Consider the following 18,117-nt stretch of genomic DNA (forward strand, 5'->3'; position numbering starts at 1 on the left):
GGATGCCATCCCTTGTGTCCTGTATATACACACACTGGGATGTGGACAGGATTGCTTTCAGGTGGACCATAGAACAGAACACTAACAGTGATTACTCCTGAGTGGTTAAGGTGCAACCAGTCTCTACAATTCTTTGTTTCTGCATTTTTAAGCAGGCTCATGATTCTCTTATCAGAAAAATGACAAAGTTATTCTTTCAAAGCCTACAGAGGCAAAGATGAAGAGTAGATGAAGGGAGTGTTTAGTACATTGCTGTTTTTTCTCTGACATTTTCCAAAGTTAAAGAAAATGGTGAGCAGAGTCACTTCCCTACTTCCTGGATACACTGCGAGCTTTAATGTGCCCATATGAAGACCAGAGAGGACAAGATAAGGTGTACAGCTGTAGAAAGCAAAAGATGCAGAGGCAGGTAGGAGGCAGCCCTGGCCCAACCCTAAAAGGCTGAATCATTCCCTGTATGTATGCCTTTCCCAGAAGCACCATGACTCCAAGCACTAGCACACAACTCAGACAATGGTGCTGGCAGTGATGGCCAAGGAAGCCCACAGCTCAGTCAGCACCAGGACCCCAACCTGCAGGGAATTTTTAGTGGCACATCTATCTGCTAAGGAAAAGTACCATCTCTATACCTTCCTCTATGTCATAGCTACATACATGCGTGCATGCCTGCACCAGCTGTGCTGGTAACCTAACTGCTTTTCTGGAACAGCTGCACTCAACACCAACTGGGCTGGGCCAGGCTCAGGGCCACCACTGGCTTCTCCACCTGAGCAGCCCCCCTCCTATGGACTACTTCCTGACCTCAAGCCTGAATCTTATAAAGGCCCTGAGCAAGTGAACGCTCAAGACATTGCCAGCCAAGTCAGGTCTGCTTAAGCCTGCTCTGTCTGCACAGCTTGGGAGGCCTCAAGAATTTGAGGGGAAAGAATCAGGAAGAAACAATGACAGCAGGTGTGGAACACCTGAGGCTGTGGGTATAGCTCAGTGGTCCAGTGCTTAAATAGTGTGTGTGCAGCACTGGGTTCAATCCAAGCACCACACAAAAAAGAAAAAGAACCGTCCCAGAGGCCCACTCACAATGCTTTAGCCTGTTGCCTACCTTGAGAAGAACAAATGTCTATTTTTGCCAGTGAGGTAGTGAAACCAATGGTCATTTTCTACTCACCTGATAAACACACAAGCCCTGTACACTCTGTACAAGTCTTACATCACCTGCTGCTGGGGAGTCCTGGCAGATAGCCCTGCTGCTGGGGCCTCTTGGCACACAGCAGTCCCAGCGAGGGCCCAAGAGCAGGGCCCAACTCTGTCCTCTCTGGGCACCCCATTCACCACTGAGCTAATCATTCCATATGCTCTAACAGAAATGTGAGAGAAGACAGGTACAGTGGCACACACAATCTCAGTGCTCTGGGAGGCTGAAGCAGAAGGATTAAAAATTTGAGCCCAGCCTGGATAAGGTAGTAACTTAGTGAGACCTTGACTCAAAAAAATGAAAACAGAAAAAGGGATGGGAATATAGCTCAGTGTGAAGGCTCTTGGTTCAATTCCCAGTACCACAAAAAAAAAAAAAAAAAAAAAAAAAAAAAAAAAAAAAAAAAAAAGGAAAGAAAGAAAAGGAAGGAAGAGGAGACCCAACAATAATTAGCCAACAGGCATTCATTTGTATTCCACACAGCCTCCAAGCCACTGATGGGAGGCCACACAGGTAGGAAACGTAAAGCTCCCATGATCTTGAAGAGAAAATAGGTTCAAGCCACAAGACAGAACCACGTCCTGTGCTGGGGGACGATGTCAGACACTGGGATGAATCAGTCAGACACTGTGAGCCACAACACCAAAAAGAACCACTTGAGACAAAAACAGCAGTACTCAGGGCCAGAGGTGAGGCTGAAGCTGTTTCCTCCTGCTGCTATGCTGCCTTATCTTACCCAGAGCAAGAGATGATTCCTCTTACTGGACATACTAACTTTTTATGACTTTACAGGATGATCCTCACCCCCTCTCGAATCCTTGCCAGCCTAAGACCGTAAGGCCTCCCAGGAGTACCACTGAAGAGGCCCACAGCACGGAGTGATAATTGGTCAACTGTGTTCCTCCTGCATTGACTACACAGCCACACTGCATATTGGAGCTGCACCAGCCCACCCACAGTGCTCCCAGCTGCTGAGCTCCTAAAGGGAGAAACATGCTTGGCTGTGCCCCCACCTGTTCTGGAATGCAACTTCTGTTCCCTCTGCCCCTCAGTCCCTCCTCCAAAGTGAGTAGCACTATCACACTGAGGGCAGGGCAGGGACCTGAATGGTGGAACTACACAGCAGACACTGACTCTCCTCCAGATCCTTGGGTGCCTCAACACACCCCGGCTACACTCATACACCCACAGCCAGTGCCTTGAGGCAGGATGACCTCCGCTACAGCCAGCAGCATCCACAGCTCCCACCACTCAGCCCTCCTGTGTGTCTTCCTGCTTTTGCTCTGCTCTGCTCAGCCAGCTGGAGGAGAGAAATAAGACAACTTGCACCTTCTCCAAATGAACCTCTCTCTCCTTGATGTTTCCTCCCCTTGCACAAGAGTCTCTTATGCCTGGTATCTGGTAGTCTATAGGGGAGAAGACCACCCTCCCATCACACCCAGAGCCCAATGAGAACAGAAGGCTCCTCACTCAGCCTCCATGTACGGCTCCCAGCACCACGCTAATATGCTTCGTAAGCACTCACTGAAATGAGCGATCATTCAGCATCTGTAATAATGTGCTCAATGCCACCAGTCAGCAGCTGAAAGGGACATCCACTGAGACTCTGCATGCTGTGTACTGCACATCTCCTTTACTCATACAAAGGATTCTAGGAAGTGATCTTTCACTGTCTCCGCTTTATGAATGAGATGCAGTAAGATAAATAAAGACAATACTAGGGATGGGTATGGAAACACACACACCTGTATCCCAAGTTCCAAGCTAGCCTGGGGTACACATGAGTTCCAGGCAAGCCCAGACTATGTAGCAAGGCCATTTCATTAAAAAAAAAAAAAAAAAAAAAAAAAAAAAAAAACCAAAAAAAAAAAAAAAAAAAAAAAAAAAAAAAAAGAGCCACCCCCAAAACAAAACCACAAAGACACAGGATCACAGAAAGTAGACATGTTGGGATCTGAAGCCCAGTCTGACAGATTCTGAGTGCTCCCTATCTCCAGCAGACAATGCCAAACGGTCTGCCAAAGAGCAGCAGGACTGGAAAACCAGTGGAGAGAGGCAATACAATTGCCTGAAGATCTTCAGCTATAGGCTCATGTGTGGGTTTTGAATCTGCTCTATTTGTAGGGTCTTTACCAGGAATGATAAAAATGTGAATGCTGCTGTCAAGTGCCATCCAACAGAAAGGCAGCCTTGGAAAAACCTTAGGGTGCATCCTCATCCACCTGACTCATCTACAGCTATGCAACTTCCGGCTCCTCAAAGTCAAAATGACCATGAAAGACCAACATTCTGAATCAATTCAGGACATCCGAGTCAGCCACAACAGCACAACTTAAGACATGAAACGGGACTTTCAGAACTGCTTCAGAAAACGCCAACAACAAAATCAATACAAGAAAAAATGTTCAGTATCTCTGGCCACTAGAAAAATGTAAACTAATACAATACTGAGGTTCTAGCTTACTCCAGAAAGAATGATGATCAACAAGAAATCAAACAATAACAAGCATAGGGGAAAAGGAAGCCTTCTCTATAGCTGATAAGAGTGTAAACTAGTATAACCACCATGCAAATCAGTACAGAGACTCCTCAAAAAGTGAAAACTAGAAATTCCATTCAACTCAGCTATTCACCTTCTAGGTACTTCCCAAAACAGTTAAAGACATCATGTGAACAGTGATACTTGCACGCCCATGATAGCAGCACAATTCACAATAGCCAAATCTTGGAAGCAGCCTATATGTCCATTAATAGAAGAGTGGATTAAGAAATGTGGTTATTTACACACAATGGAGTACTACTCTGCCATAAGGAAGGATAAACAAGTCATCTGTAGGAAAATGGAATCATCCTGAGACCATAATATTAAATAAACCAGACACACAAGCTTAAACATCAGTGATTTCTCTTACATAAAAAACCCAAAATAAATAAATAAGTAAGTAAGTAAAGACCAAAATAAAAGATAGATAGAAGGAAGTAAGGAGATAGATAGATCTTTTGTAAATAGGAAGACGCCAAGAGATGGAGGGAGGGCAGAGAGGTGACAGAAAAGAACTAAGATATGTTAGCACATGTACCAACTCCCCACAAGGAAAGTGATCATTATGTGCTCTAAACATGAAAACCGGAACCATGACCCACTGTGCTCCTCTATGTGAGAAACAACTAACAACAAAGTTAAAGGCACAAAGATGCTACCTGCAAACAACAAAAACTGAAGGAGAGAAGGGGAGAGGAGGGAGGGGAGGGGGAGGGGAGGGGGAGAGAACTAAAATCAGCAAGAAAGACAATCTGACATATGAGCCCTGCACTTGTGGGGGCCTCTGCTGTCTGCCTTGGCCATACCACATTCTTACCGGATCCCACTGCACACTGGTAGATCAGGATCATGGGGCTGAAAATTTCAAAACTGTAAGCTTGGGTCTCGGATGTAGCTCAGTGGCAACACACCTGCCTGGCAAACACAAGGTCCTGAGTTTGATTCCTGGTACCGGGAACATGATGGCACTTGCCGGTTATTGCAGCACTCTAGGAGGCTGAGTCGGGAAGATCAAAACTTCACACCCAGCCTGAGCAATTCAGAACCCCCACCCCCAAATTAATTAATTAATTAATTGTTTTTTTAAAAAAAAGAAGTAGGGATATAGCTCTGTGTGAAGGCCCTGGGTTTGATCTATGAAAAGGTGCAGTTCCATCTCTGTCAACACCACTGCTTAACTAGCCAAGCTAGTTATTACACTGCTGGGCACCAAGCCTTGAACTTGTTTCCCCAACTCTGTGAGGTCTGGGCTAGCTCTGATATGGACATGAGGCTGAGACTGCGATCAGCAAAGTGAGCTACACGAGACCACAGCTGCGGCTAGGCCTCTGACACTGCCTTGGTCAGGACTGCATAGGCCCCCCCCTACAGCCCCACCCCAGAAGCCAGGCTGGCAGTGGTGCCATGATCTTTGTGAGAGTGCAGCAGGATCCGCCTCTTCCATGTCATCAAGAAGGAAATGCTGGTGTGCACTGTGACCACCCAGCGCACACAGCCAACTACGAAGCTCTGCTGCTTAAACCTGACATGGTCAGGAGGTCATCTGGAAGGGCAGTACTGGGGTTTTAACGGCTCCCTCCTGGCCCCTCCTCATCCTGCAAGGCAGGCTGTGCCCCTCCCTCCCCTTGAATCTGCAGTGGCTTCGGTCAAGACTTGGGGAAGAAAGCCACCTTGTTCTCCTGAGATGTCTGCTTCCCAACCGCTTCACCCAGGCATCCAGCTGCCACATTCCAGGCACAAGAGCGGAGACAGCTGACGCCTCTGGCCCTGAGCCACTCCACTCCCCCAGTGGAGGCACAGTGGGGGCAGAGCCGACAGCACCTTGGGTGCACCTGCCAAATTCCCCACCCAGGAACCCACGGGGGAGGAAAGAGCTGTTGCTTCACCCCAGTAAGTCTGGAGGTGTTTCACACAGCAAAAGAAAAGTGCAGCAAGCACAAGATGAAGACCCCTTTTATCTTAAGTGCCAAGACCAAAGTATTTCGGGTTCTAGATTGTTTTCAAACTTTGTAATATTTGCAGATACATAGTAAGACATCTCGGGAATGGGACACAAGTCTAAACACGGAATTCATTTATGTTTCATACAGATTTGGGGGTCGGGATGGAGCTAGGGCCTCACTATGTAGCGCAGGCTGATCTTGAACTTACTCTGTAGCCCAGGCTGGCCTCGAACCCATAGCAATCCTCCTGCCTCAGCCTCCCAAGTGCTAGGATTAGAGGTGTGCACCACCTTGCCTGGCACATAGAGATCATATACACATAGCTTACGGGTAATTTTACACACTTTCAGGGCCATAAAGTTTTCGATTGAGTATTCTCAGGTTTTAGATTTTCAGATTATGGATTCTCCACCTATATTAACTATCTATCTATCTATCTACCTACCTACCTACCTATCTACCTATTTATCTATTATTGGTCCTGGGGATTGAACTCAGGACCTTGTGCTTATGAGGCAGGCGGCAGAACGACTGAACTAAATCCCCAGCCCATCAACTTTTTAAACAGTGCCACACCAACCAGACCTTCAAAGTTCTGTTTCCTACACAAGGGTCCCCAATTCAGTGCAGATGATTTTGACTGCTACTCAGTCCTGTCATGATGAAGGCCCAAGTATACATCTTAAAAGAAGTATGTGTGGGGCTGAGCAGCACTCACTGGAAGTCCTCTGGCCTTTGTGTTCCCAGTCAAGAACACGGGGAGCACAGTACATTTGGAGCTCCACTGGTCTCAGGCTCCAAAGCACAGCTGCCAGCGACCTGGAAGACAACTCCCACTGCAGAGCAATAAAGCTAGGGTCTGAGATACACTACAAGGCTCACAGCAGGGATATCCCTGGGGCAAGAAGGAAAACAGAAGGTTGGTAAGCTCAGGGAAAGTGGACCTCCCAGGGTCAGAGACTGCTACAAGAGTGGTCTGAAACCCCACTGCTTCCCTCTGGTCGCTGCCCTGGTACCTCTGTGACCACCACTCTCCTGTGGGCTTGGTGTGTACGCATGTCTTGTGTTGTCCTCTCACGGCCCCCCTCCCCAGAGACAACCACATCTCCTGTGTCTTCTTCCTGCAAGCTCCCCTCAGCTGTGGGCTCATCTGACATCAAAAGGGAGGACAAGTCCCCCAGCAGGATCCCCCCCCCACCCTGGCCTTCTTGCCCCAAGCAAGGACCAGCCTTTGCCTGAAGACCAGCAGTCTCCTCTCCCTCAGCTGGCTCTGACAGCACACAAACATACTCCCTTCTCTTAAGGGTTGTTTTTGTTTTTTTGGTACTGAGGATTGAACTCAGGTCCTTGCTTGCGCTTGCAAGGCAGGCGCGGTGCCACTGAGCTAAATCCCCAGGCCTTGCTCCCTTCTCTTAACAAGCAGGATATAGCCAGGCAAGGATCTTAAAAGCAGAGAAGCACCAGGACCAGACAGCTTCAATAACAATGACAAAGGAAGGATATCATCAGAATGTGAGGAGAAAACAATTATTTATAGATGTATAGTCAGAAAAACTTTTTCTAAACAATGAAGATAAGCTGGACAAGGTAACAAATATCTATAATCCCAGCCACTCAGGAGGCTGAGGTGGAAGGATCCTCACATTCAAGCCCAGCCTAGGCAACTCAGTAAGACATTGTCTCAAAATAAAATAAAAAGGGCTGGGGGGCGGGGGGTGGTTCAGTGGTAGAAAGCTTGCCCAGCTTGTGAAAGGCTTGAATTCATTCCCCACCACTGCAAAAAAGAATGAAGACCAAAAGGTACACAGATAAATATCAGGTTATTCAGCCACAGTCATCTACTTGAGAAGAGAATCCTTAGGTCCCCTCACCCCACTATCCAACAGTCAGCCTGGCTGTCCACCTGCCTATGGGTCCCTGCTCATCTGTCAGCCACACCTCAGGCTCTTGCTCACCATGCAAAGGAAACTACTTTTGTTAAATCAAGCTTCCAAGGTCAGACTTCGGCCCCACTCATCAGGAGCATCAGGTACTTCAGAGCTCACCATGGGACTTTGGCTTCCTTGGCTTCTCCTCCTGCCTCACCCACTGTACCCTCCTTTCATCCCACAACTTACAGGACAGGAACCCAACCTAAACCTATTCCTGCCCTTGGGGACATTACCAAATGTGGGGCTTCCCATAATCTCTACAGCCTCACCATCACTGGACCCCACAGGCTTAGAACCTCTGTGGCCCTCTATGTACCTCTACTCAGATGCCCCAAAGATGACCATGAGATCTGTCTACACACTGGCTCCACGACCTACCCTTCATCCCACACCATGATCCCAAATCACGTGGGCCTCCAGATGCCTCTGGACCCATGTGACCATGGGATGAGACCCCACATGGTTAATGCCTCCCTTGTGCCTCAGTCATGAGAGCATTGCTCAGGCCAAAGTACTGGCGCTGAGACATGAAAGTGCCTGACTCTTCTTTCTCTCATGCAGCCAGAGAGGGTGTGGTTTGGCAAAGGCTGTCCAGCCCCTACTCCAGCTTCCCTTCACTGCCAACACCGCCCACCATAATGGACAATTTGCCTCTCACCTCTGGGTTATCCAGCCACCTCTGAAGTTGCTTAACGGTGGCTCTGAGCCACTCCAACAGGAGATGCAGCTTAGCTGTCAGCCATGGTCCCATTGCAGATGCTGCTGCTGCCTCTTGGTGGGGGGTGGGCACTAACATGACTAAGATGGGGAGGAAGAGATCTGGGCCATTATTAACACCCCCAGCTTCCAAGCCCCAGTGAGCTGTGATGAACACAGCTAGCCCTCCTGAAGACTCCCTGGTTCCAGCTCCATTTTTCTCAGAGATGAGAGCTGTCAATCATCTTGCATTGCCTCACGCCCACCACTAAATAGCCACCATGACCACTGCAGTTGTCATGGAGACCTACACCCACTTGAGCTACTCACAGGCCTGCACTTGGAATGATCAACAGGACTGAATATGAACCAACCATAAGGCTGCACTGGGACCGATCACAAGCCTGCAGCTACTATGTATGCAGCACTCCTCTCACACTTCTTGTTGATCTAGGAGGGCTCCTTCAGTGTACTGATGCCCCTGTGTTACAGCACAGGCCCTGTTAAAACAAAGACTTGAAGCTGGGCGTGGTGGCACATGCCTGTAAGCCCAGCGCTCGGGAGGCTGAGGCAGGAGGATCGCTCTGAGTTTGAGACCAACCTGGGCTACACAGTGACCCTGTCTCAAAAAACCAAGGAAAAAAAAAAACAAAAAACAAATACTTGATCCAGTGGTCCTGTAAATATGCTAGAGATATATTTCTCAGGTAGTACGGGTGCACAAGGTCCTGTAAATCTAGTAGTATGGACAGAGCAATCATTTCAAAAGAAAGAGTAATAAACACTAAGGGCTATTAGCCCTGAAGAACTCCACAGACTAGCAGCAAGCAGACAAGCAGCAGAGCAGCACCTGGAAAAGTCTCCTGAGGACGTAGGATGTACAGCATTATCTGATGTTGTCCAGTGGCATCAGGACTGCTAGCAGAGATGCACTTTGCCAATTCAGGATTTCCATCTGAATCAAGCAAAAGAACCCTCAAGTGACTGGCAACAGTCCCATCTCACATCATGCTTACTGCCAATTCTAAAAAACCACAGTGTACCTAGAGTATAACTCACCACCCTCCACTTTACATGCAGGCCAAAGCCATTACAATCCCTGATACTCCCCCGACACTCCTGCCATGTCTGCCTAGAAGCCCCAGACTAGTTAACACCCCCACCCCATAGCATCCCATGTCCACCAGGGGAAGAGCCCAAGTCCTCACCAAGCCCACAAAGGCCTCTCTCATCTCCTTCTCACCTGTTCACCACCCGCCCCAGGGCCTCTGCATTTGCCATTTCCTTTGCTTGGAATGCTCTCCTCAGAGATCCCTGTAGCTTGCTCCCACACTCACCCTCTTCAGGTCTTTGTTCAAATGACACCCTCACAGGGACCAATGCTGGCTGCTATACTAAAGTGTCGTTTCAGTCGCCCCACTACACCTACCTCACTCTTCTCCACAGCACTCACCACCAGACATTACATTATCCATCTTCACTGCACTGGGTAAAGCAAGGGGACAGTGCCCTGTCTGCTCACTAATGCACTCCCTGAAGGCTAAGGAACAGTCCCAGTATGATCCTGTCTCTTTTTTGCTCCATCATCACCTCAGAAGCTGTTGGCTGGCCACTGAGGCCCACTGACTCTTCTTCTGTAGCAACTGTGTGTGTGCTACGCTACTATGTTCCAGGCACCCCTGGTAGTCAAATGTGTGGTGAACAGGTCAGCTGTGAGAACCCACAGGACCATCCTTTCTCAACTTTGGGCTCACCCGGAGTCCGCAGGTAGCTCCATGAGCAGTGTCTACACCCTCACACCCCAAGGGGTGAGCATAAAGGGAAGGTCAGCTTCTGGAGGATCTGGGTTCACAAAGGGCAATTACTTGAGTTCTGTTTAACAGCCTCATCCACCCCAACAAATACTGCTCTCCCTGGCTGCTATACCTTCTACAATGATTGCACAAATCCTTCCTTTTGACTAAGACTGACTTTTTAAATTTTTTTATTTATTTATTTTGGTTTTCTGAGACAAGGTTTCACTATGTAGTCCAGGCTGGCCTTGAACTCATTATATAGCCCAGGTTAGCCTCCAACTAGTGAAAATCTCCTGCCTCAGTCCCCCGAGCACTGGAATTACTAGCATGTGCCACCATGCTGGGCTACGACTGACTTTAAAAGTAAATGTTACAAAGAAAAACTGCAGCCTCTGCTTATAAGGTCTTATTTGTGATCAACATGGCTTCTGATCGCACACTGGGCCTGGATGTCCAGGGTTCCATGTGTGTGATGTGGTCCCTCTCTCAGTGATGCATTAGAAATCCAGCATTTCAGCGTACTAGGTCTCCAGTCACGAGAATACTCATGTTAAGTTACCATGCATGGTGAACAGCAATGCTGCCTTACTAAAACAGGGCACAACTGATTAGCAAACTATACATCACTATGTATTAGAAAAACATGATGTTGTCAGGATTGGTGGTACATGCTATCATCCGTTACTAAGGAGGCTAAAACAGAAGGATCACTAGGTTGAGGCCAGCATGAGCAACTGAGCAAGACCTCAAAATAATGAAAAATGGTGAGGGACTGCTGATGTGACTTGGTGGTAGAACATTTGCTTAGCAAACCACACATAGGCCCTGGGTTCTATTTTCAGCAATGCTAAGTAAATAAATACAACAGAAAGAGAAAAGAAAACCATGATGTTCCAGACTAAGACAACAATGTTTAAGAAAAAAGATGAGAAAGTTTTCTATACCAAAACAAAAAAAGGAGAACACCTGAAAAGCTCAGTAAAATAACCCTTAGCTTTGTTTTATGAAGTAACATCTTCCTGTAACAGTGATGGCAAACCTTTTAGAACTTTCAAAGATAACACACAGCTGGCTGTGGCACTCATACCATAGGCTCACCACCGCTGCCTATATAAGCTTTAGCGTATTCTAAAGCCCATACCTGTGGCTCAACCCCATTCAACTGACTGCAAATGCAACCTTAATTCCCAGCGCTTGGAATGAATGCAACTCTCTGAGGAGGTACTTAAAAGCAAGTTTAACAAATGACAGAAATCAGGAAATTTTCCCAATTTGTCCAACCAAGTATTTGAATGGCACTTCTAAATACTAGCATCCCATGGAGGCACAATTTTTTTTTTTAAAGTCAGAATAACTAATTAGGAGTAAATTGGTGAAAATCAAGCAGATAACTGTTTGGCTTCTTTAATTAATTCTTTCCTGAAGAGAAACACACACAATGTAAAGAAATTGGAACGGTGCTATATCCTTCAGAAGACTGAAAAAAAATGGTAACTTTCTTTGGTGCTACAGACTAGGCCAGATGCAGAGCTGCGAGTGCTCTTTTAACACATGTCCACTGGCATGAACCACCAGATGCATGACTGTCCATGTATGATGTGAGCCATGCCTGACTATCCCATTGGACTTTGTACCACCAGGGGTACATGCATGACTGTCCTATGGCACCCAATGGTCATATACGTACCAAAGGTGGTTTAGGGCCACCTGGCAGCAAGACATACAGATTATGGCCCCATCATCAACATGTTAAATGACATAATTAGAACCAGGCATGTTGGCACAGGTCCGTAATCCCAGCACTCCAGGAAGTAGAGGCAGGGGAATTGCAAGTTTGAGCCCGCCCCGGGCAACTTAAGGAGGCCTTGTCTCAAAATAAAAGAAAAGAGGGTGGGATTTTTTTTTTTTTGGTATTGGGGATCAAACTCAGGACCTTGTGCTTGCAAGACAGGCGAAGTACCACTGAGCTAAATCCTCGGCCGTAAAACTGACATTTTAAAACGAAATGGCATTTTCCCACCCAAATCAGGCTCCAGATACTCACCAAATTTTGATCCACTGCTATCTGCCCTCTATTACTTCCAGGACCTCGGTACCCACCCAGGCCCAGTATGGGCTACAGAATGATTTTCCAAGGACCTCCAGATTTCAGAGCTACAGTGAGGCAGAAGTTGGTGAATGGGTCGTGTGGGTCCTGTGGGTCCATTTAGCCTAAGACTGAACCCCAAATATCCACACATGCATACCTAAAATTAGATGTGCAGTGCCTGCAAGCTCATAGTTGAGCTGCAGGTGCCTAGCTGGGTTGGTAAATATGCACAAAATAACCAAGGGCCTTCTTCATAGAAAAATTCACCATCTGAATCATTTTAACACACACATTTTAATGCACAGTGACTTTTAGTCACATCACCGCTCTTAATGACCTTCTCACCATTCCAATGAGGCAGTCACCCCTTTTCTCTCTGACATCACTGGTAAGCACACAGCAGCACCTGAGAGTTATGTATGCTTCAAATTTTTCAACTGGGGATTCACCTGCTGCCACCAAGTGTTTGCAGCTCATCCACACTGTAGCCAATGCCAAGGACTTCAACAGGTGTAAGTGCCTGGAATACCACCAGTAGGTACATGCAGCACCTGCCTACCTCAGCCTCAATGGGCCGCTATGGGTCCCTCCACGACTCAGGTTCAGCCAGGTGAGCAAAGCACTTGCCAACTTTTGCTCTCTTCTGGGACCCCACCATCTTCCAGGGGTCCTAACATCCAGGCAGTAGAGGCTGCCACACAGACCCTGTGACTCTAGTGGCTCCAGCACAGCAGTGAATGTTGTTTGAGCAGCAGGGAAATGACACAATGGAAAATGCACATTCTTAAACTTATCAGAGTAACCAGCACATGCTCTGTACCGTGGGAGAGTCACCATCGATGTGGCCTCCACTCAGGGCAACTCTCCTTGAGAGGGCAGGTCACCTTTGAGAACTTGAAATTATAGGACAGACCTTACTGGAAAGCTGGAAGGGGCCTGGGCCACTCAAACCAAAACTATGAACTCATTCTCTAGGCAACTGGTGAATCTCAAGTCCTGACATACATCTGACAATGCTGGGGCCATGGATGTAGCTCAGTGGCATTGCAACTGCCTGGCAAGTACAAGGTCCTGAGTTCAATTACTAGTACAAAAAAAAAAAAATTGACAATGCTGAAGATTGGCATTTGTCACATTTCTCAGTGGTGAGACTTAAGTTCCTAAAGCATCTGGCACACATTAGGTCTTTAGAGATCAATGAAGGCAAGTGGGGCTCTGGCTTAGAATATGTAAGTTAAAACGGAAGACTGGCCAGGGGCTGTCAATTTTTGAACCTGGAGATGAGTATACCAGACTCCCTCCTTTCATGCACATGTAAGATTTAAAAGTATTCTTTATTTTTTTTTGGTAGTGCTGGGGATGGAACCCTGGGGCCTCACACCAACCTACATCTCCAGCCTTGAAAGTATTTCCTATAGCTTAAAAACAAAATAACAATGAATGAAGGAACGGAGCCCCTGGCCAAGAAGAGGGTGCAGGCTAGGGGGTGGGGGTGAAGAGGTCCTCCCTATGGGAGTTCAAGCTAGCTTTGGGGGTCACCTGCACTTGTGGTGGGGAAGGCAGCTGCAGCTTTCATCAGAGTTTTCTGTCCAAAGCTGTGATGGGAGCTGCTGAGAGGACCTTCATACATATACTGGTCCACACTATTTTTGGTGTTTTTTTTGTTTTTTTTTTTTCCTTTTCACACTGGGATTTAATTTCCAGCAGTTTTCTCTTCGACTATAAACAAGAAAAAGAATGATGACAACATGTGAGAAAGTGTGCCACCAGGAACTTTCAATAAAGGAGCAGGAAGCCACCAGCAAACCAGCTCAAAACTTCAAATTCAGCTGGGGAAAGTAAGAGCAGGAATATTAATAGGCATCCAGATGTGTGAGGTTCACAGAGAGACACATGAACTTCTACAAGATAGAGTACAGCTCAGGAATAACTACTTCCATAAAAAAAAAAAAGAATAACTACGTTCGCCACTCTGCTTGCTGTTCTAAGCGTGTCTTCAAGGCTTGAAGTACACTAAAGATGACCAATGTCATAGACAAGTTTCATGGAATAAATTTTCATGATTATAAATCAGTCTGCTTTGACTCGGGATTTATCTCAGTGGCACCATGCCTGCCTGGCAAGCACAAGGTCCTGAGTTTGATTCCCAGTACCAGAAGAAAAAGAAAAAGAAAAAAAAAAAGAGGAAGAAAAAGGAGGAGGAGGAGAAAAAATACACAAAACAAATCAGTACACTCACAGTAACATATTTACAACTCAGGTTTACCAAAAATACAGTGCTATTTTTCACAATCACATACACAGAAATAACATTGAAGCGTATCACTCCAGAACACAGACTATACTCTGATTCACCTGAGAAACCCTATGGATCCAGTTCCTCAGGAGGGCCCAGGCCACACACAACAGACATTGGCCCACTACACACCATTCAAGTGCTTTCAGCACAGAATGAAGTGACAGTCGATGGGACAGTGTGTCCTGATAAAGTTACACACATAATTTGGCAGGGCTTGAAGGTACAGCAAACCCAACAATTCTACAATAAAAAAAATCACAACTCTCCAGCTGCCTGCTCAGGCCCACCTGGCGGGTGTGCGACCTCCCCAACTGCATGCCACCAGATCCAGTAAGGAAGGTAGCTTGAAACACCCCCAAGACCTGCTCCCCCTTCCCCATTCTCAAACCTCCTGAATGGGCCAGTCCTTGAAGCCACTCTGCAGAGGCATAGGTGCCCATGAAGGGTAGTTTTCTGAGCTCCCAACTTTGAACATCTTTAAAGAAAGGGCAGGGGAAACCTGGAATAGAACTGAGTGGAGTTCAACCCTGCGGGTTGGGCAACTCAAGTTATGCCTTGTGGACTGAGGTCATTCTGAGTCGTGGGGACCTACAATTGGCTAGCCGAGATCAGGGGAATCGGTTCTGCATATGGCTGTACATGTGGTATAATATGACAACAGAGACATAGTCTGAAAGAGGGCCTTCAAATTCTTTTTTTTTCTTTTTCTCATTCCACCCTAAAATTTCTTTCTTTTTTCTGTCCTTGCTCTCCAACTCAGTCTCTTGCTCCACCATATTATCCCTCATCTCCCTTTTTATTCCTGCTCCTGCCCTAACTCAGACTTCTTCTTTTATTATCCCCCGGCTTTTTTTATGTTCTTTTCTCCAGTCATTTTACCTCACTCACAGCTCCGTAGCTTCAAGGGAAGGCAAGCCCCTGTTACTGTTAAGGGGATATATTCATGTCCTTATTCCTGCATTCTGTCTATCCCCTCTGAAGTTAATAGCTTCATAAAGATAATAAGGTCATTCTACATCCTCTGGTTTCATTTCAAACCTTCTCCAGTTCCTTCATTTATCTACTCCTCTCGTCCTAACTCAGTATAACCCCCCATCCTAAACGGTAAAGACGCTACATTGAAAAGCATATTCACTGCAAACATATTTTGGGCTGCTTCTTGATATTAATTTAATTCACGTGGTTTAAAGGTGATAGATTAATGACTACAAGTGGCCAATTTGCAAGCTGTGCTTGATCCTATTGGGCTGCTGAATGTATCAATTGGGATAAAAGATTATGATTGATTTAATGAGTTGTTTTCTCTGATATTATGAAAATGAGGATGTCTATGAGTCATTAGAGACTCCAAAGCTAAAACACAACTATATCAGGAAGATTTAAGTAATACCCAGAAATGAAACCAAGGACAACCCAACAACAAAAACAAAAATGAGAAAACACTTAAGCAAGACATAAAGACAGATTTCCAGTTCACCAATGGCAAACAGTAGGACAAATGAGGAAGAAAAGTCTGATTGTGAACCAGCAGGACACCCTGGATCCATAGCACAGGAGATAACAAAACAGATCAATCAGGCTCTAGAAAAATTCAAATCAAGGGCTAGGGATTTAGCTCAGCAGTTTGGTGGCCTGTTCAATCCCCGGTACCAAAAAAAAAAAAAGAAAAATTCAAATCAGAAATAATTTCCCAGTTAACCAGGGAGATAAACAAAATGGAAGTTATGATTCAAGACTCTAGAACAGAAACTGACAAAAAAATAGATGAGCTCAAGACCATGATAGAAGCCATGAAGACTCAGCATAAGAAATGGCAACAATGAATGCCCAACAGAGGAAAGAAATGGAATCCATAAAACAGATTCAAACAGATATCCAGGAGATTAAAAACTCTACTGAAAGTGTACGCAGCAGAATAAAAGATTGCGAAGATAGAATTTCAGATATAGAAGATAGGATCACAGTCAGTGACCGTGAAAAGAGGTCTCTCAAAAACAGTAAGGGATCATGAGAAATCAATCCAACAACTTCTAGATGATGCAAAGAAAAATAACATAAGTCTGATAGGAATCCATGAAGTAGCAGGAGAAAATGCAAATGACTTTAAAAAGCCGTTCACAGAATTAATGACAGAAAACTTCCCAAACAGGACACAGCGGATGTGCGACCTCCCAGACTTCGGGAGAACAGACCCAGCAAGGACCCAAAGACCCCGGAGGGGGTCTCTTCAGCTGCCTGCCTGAGATCACACGGCCGGTGCACGACCTCCCGGACTGCGCGACAACAGACCCAGCAAGGACCCAAAGACCCTGGAGGGGGTCTCTCCAGCTGCCTGCCTGCCTGAGATCACACGGCGGGCGCGTGACCTCCCAGACTGCGCGACAACAGACCCAGTAAGGAAGGTAACCGAGCAGGCGCCCTTGAAACACCCCCACGACCCGCCCCCCATTCTCAAACCTCCTGATTGGGCCAGTCCTTAGACCAACTCTGCAGAGGCATAGGTTCTCATGAAGGGTAGTTTTCTGAGCTCCCAACTTTGAACATCTTTAAAGAAAGGGCAAGGGAAACCTGTAATAGAACTGAGTGGAGTTCAACCCTGAGGGTAGGGAAACTCAAGTTAGGCCTTGTAGACTGTGTTCAGTCTCAGTCGTGGGGAACTGCCATTGGCTAGCTGAGACTAGGGGATTCGGTTTTGCATATGGCTGTACATGTGGTATAATATGAGACCAGAGACAGTCTGAAAGAGGCTCTTCAAATTCTTTTTTTTTCCTCTCTCTCTTTTTTCTTTTCCTCATTCCACCCTAAAATTTCTTTCTTTTTTCTGTCCTCTCTCTCCAACTCAGTCTCTTGCTCCACCATATTGTCCCTCATCTCCCTTTTTATTCCGGCTCCTGCCCTAACTCAGACTTCTTCTTTTATTATTTTTTGTTTTTAGGAGGGGTTTCTCTTTATGTTCTTTTCTCCAGTCATTTTACCTCACTCATGGCTCTGTACCTTCAAGGGAAGGCAAGCGCCTGTTAATTGTTAATGGGATATATTCTTGTCGTTATTCCTGCACTCTCTCTATGCCCCCTGAAGTTAATAGCTTTGTAAAGATAGTAAGGTAATGCTACAACCTCTGGATTCACTTCAAACCTGCCCTAATTCTTTCACTTATCTAATCCTCTGGTTCTAAGTCTAACCCCCCATCCTAAATGGTAAAGATGCTATATTGAAAAGCATATTCACTGCAAACATACTATGGGCTGCTTCTTGAAATTAATTTAATTCACATGAGTTAAAGGTGATACATTAATGACTACCACAAGTGGTCAGTTTGCAAGCTGTGCCTGATCCTATTGGGCTGCTGAATGTATCAATTGGGATAAAGGGTTGTGATTGATTTAAAGAGTTGTTTTCTCTGATATTATGAAAATGAGGATGTCTATGAGTCATTAGAAACTCAAAAGCTAAAACGCAACTATATTAGGAAGATTTAAGTAATACCCAGAAATTAAAGAAGGACAACCCAACAATAAAAATAAAAATGAGAAAACACTTAAGCAAGACACAAAAACAGATTTCCAGTTCACCAATGGCAAATAGTAGGACAAATGAGGATGAAAAGTCTGATTGTGAACCAACAGGAC

Source organism: Fukomys damarensis, unplaced genomic scaffold (genome assembly GCF_012274545.1).
Source record: "Fukomys damarensis isolate Sample0158 unplaced genomic scaffold, DMR_v1.0_HiC HiC_scaffold_5, whole genome shotgun sequence".
NCBI lineage: Eukaryota > Metazoa > Chordata > Mammalia > Rodentia > Bathyergidae > Fukomys > Fukomys damarensis.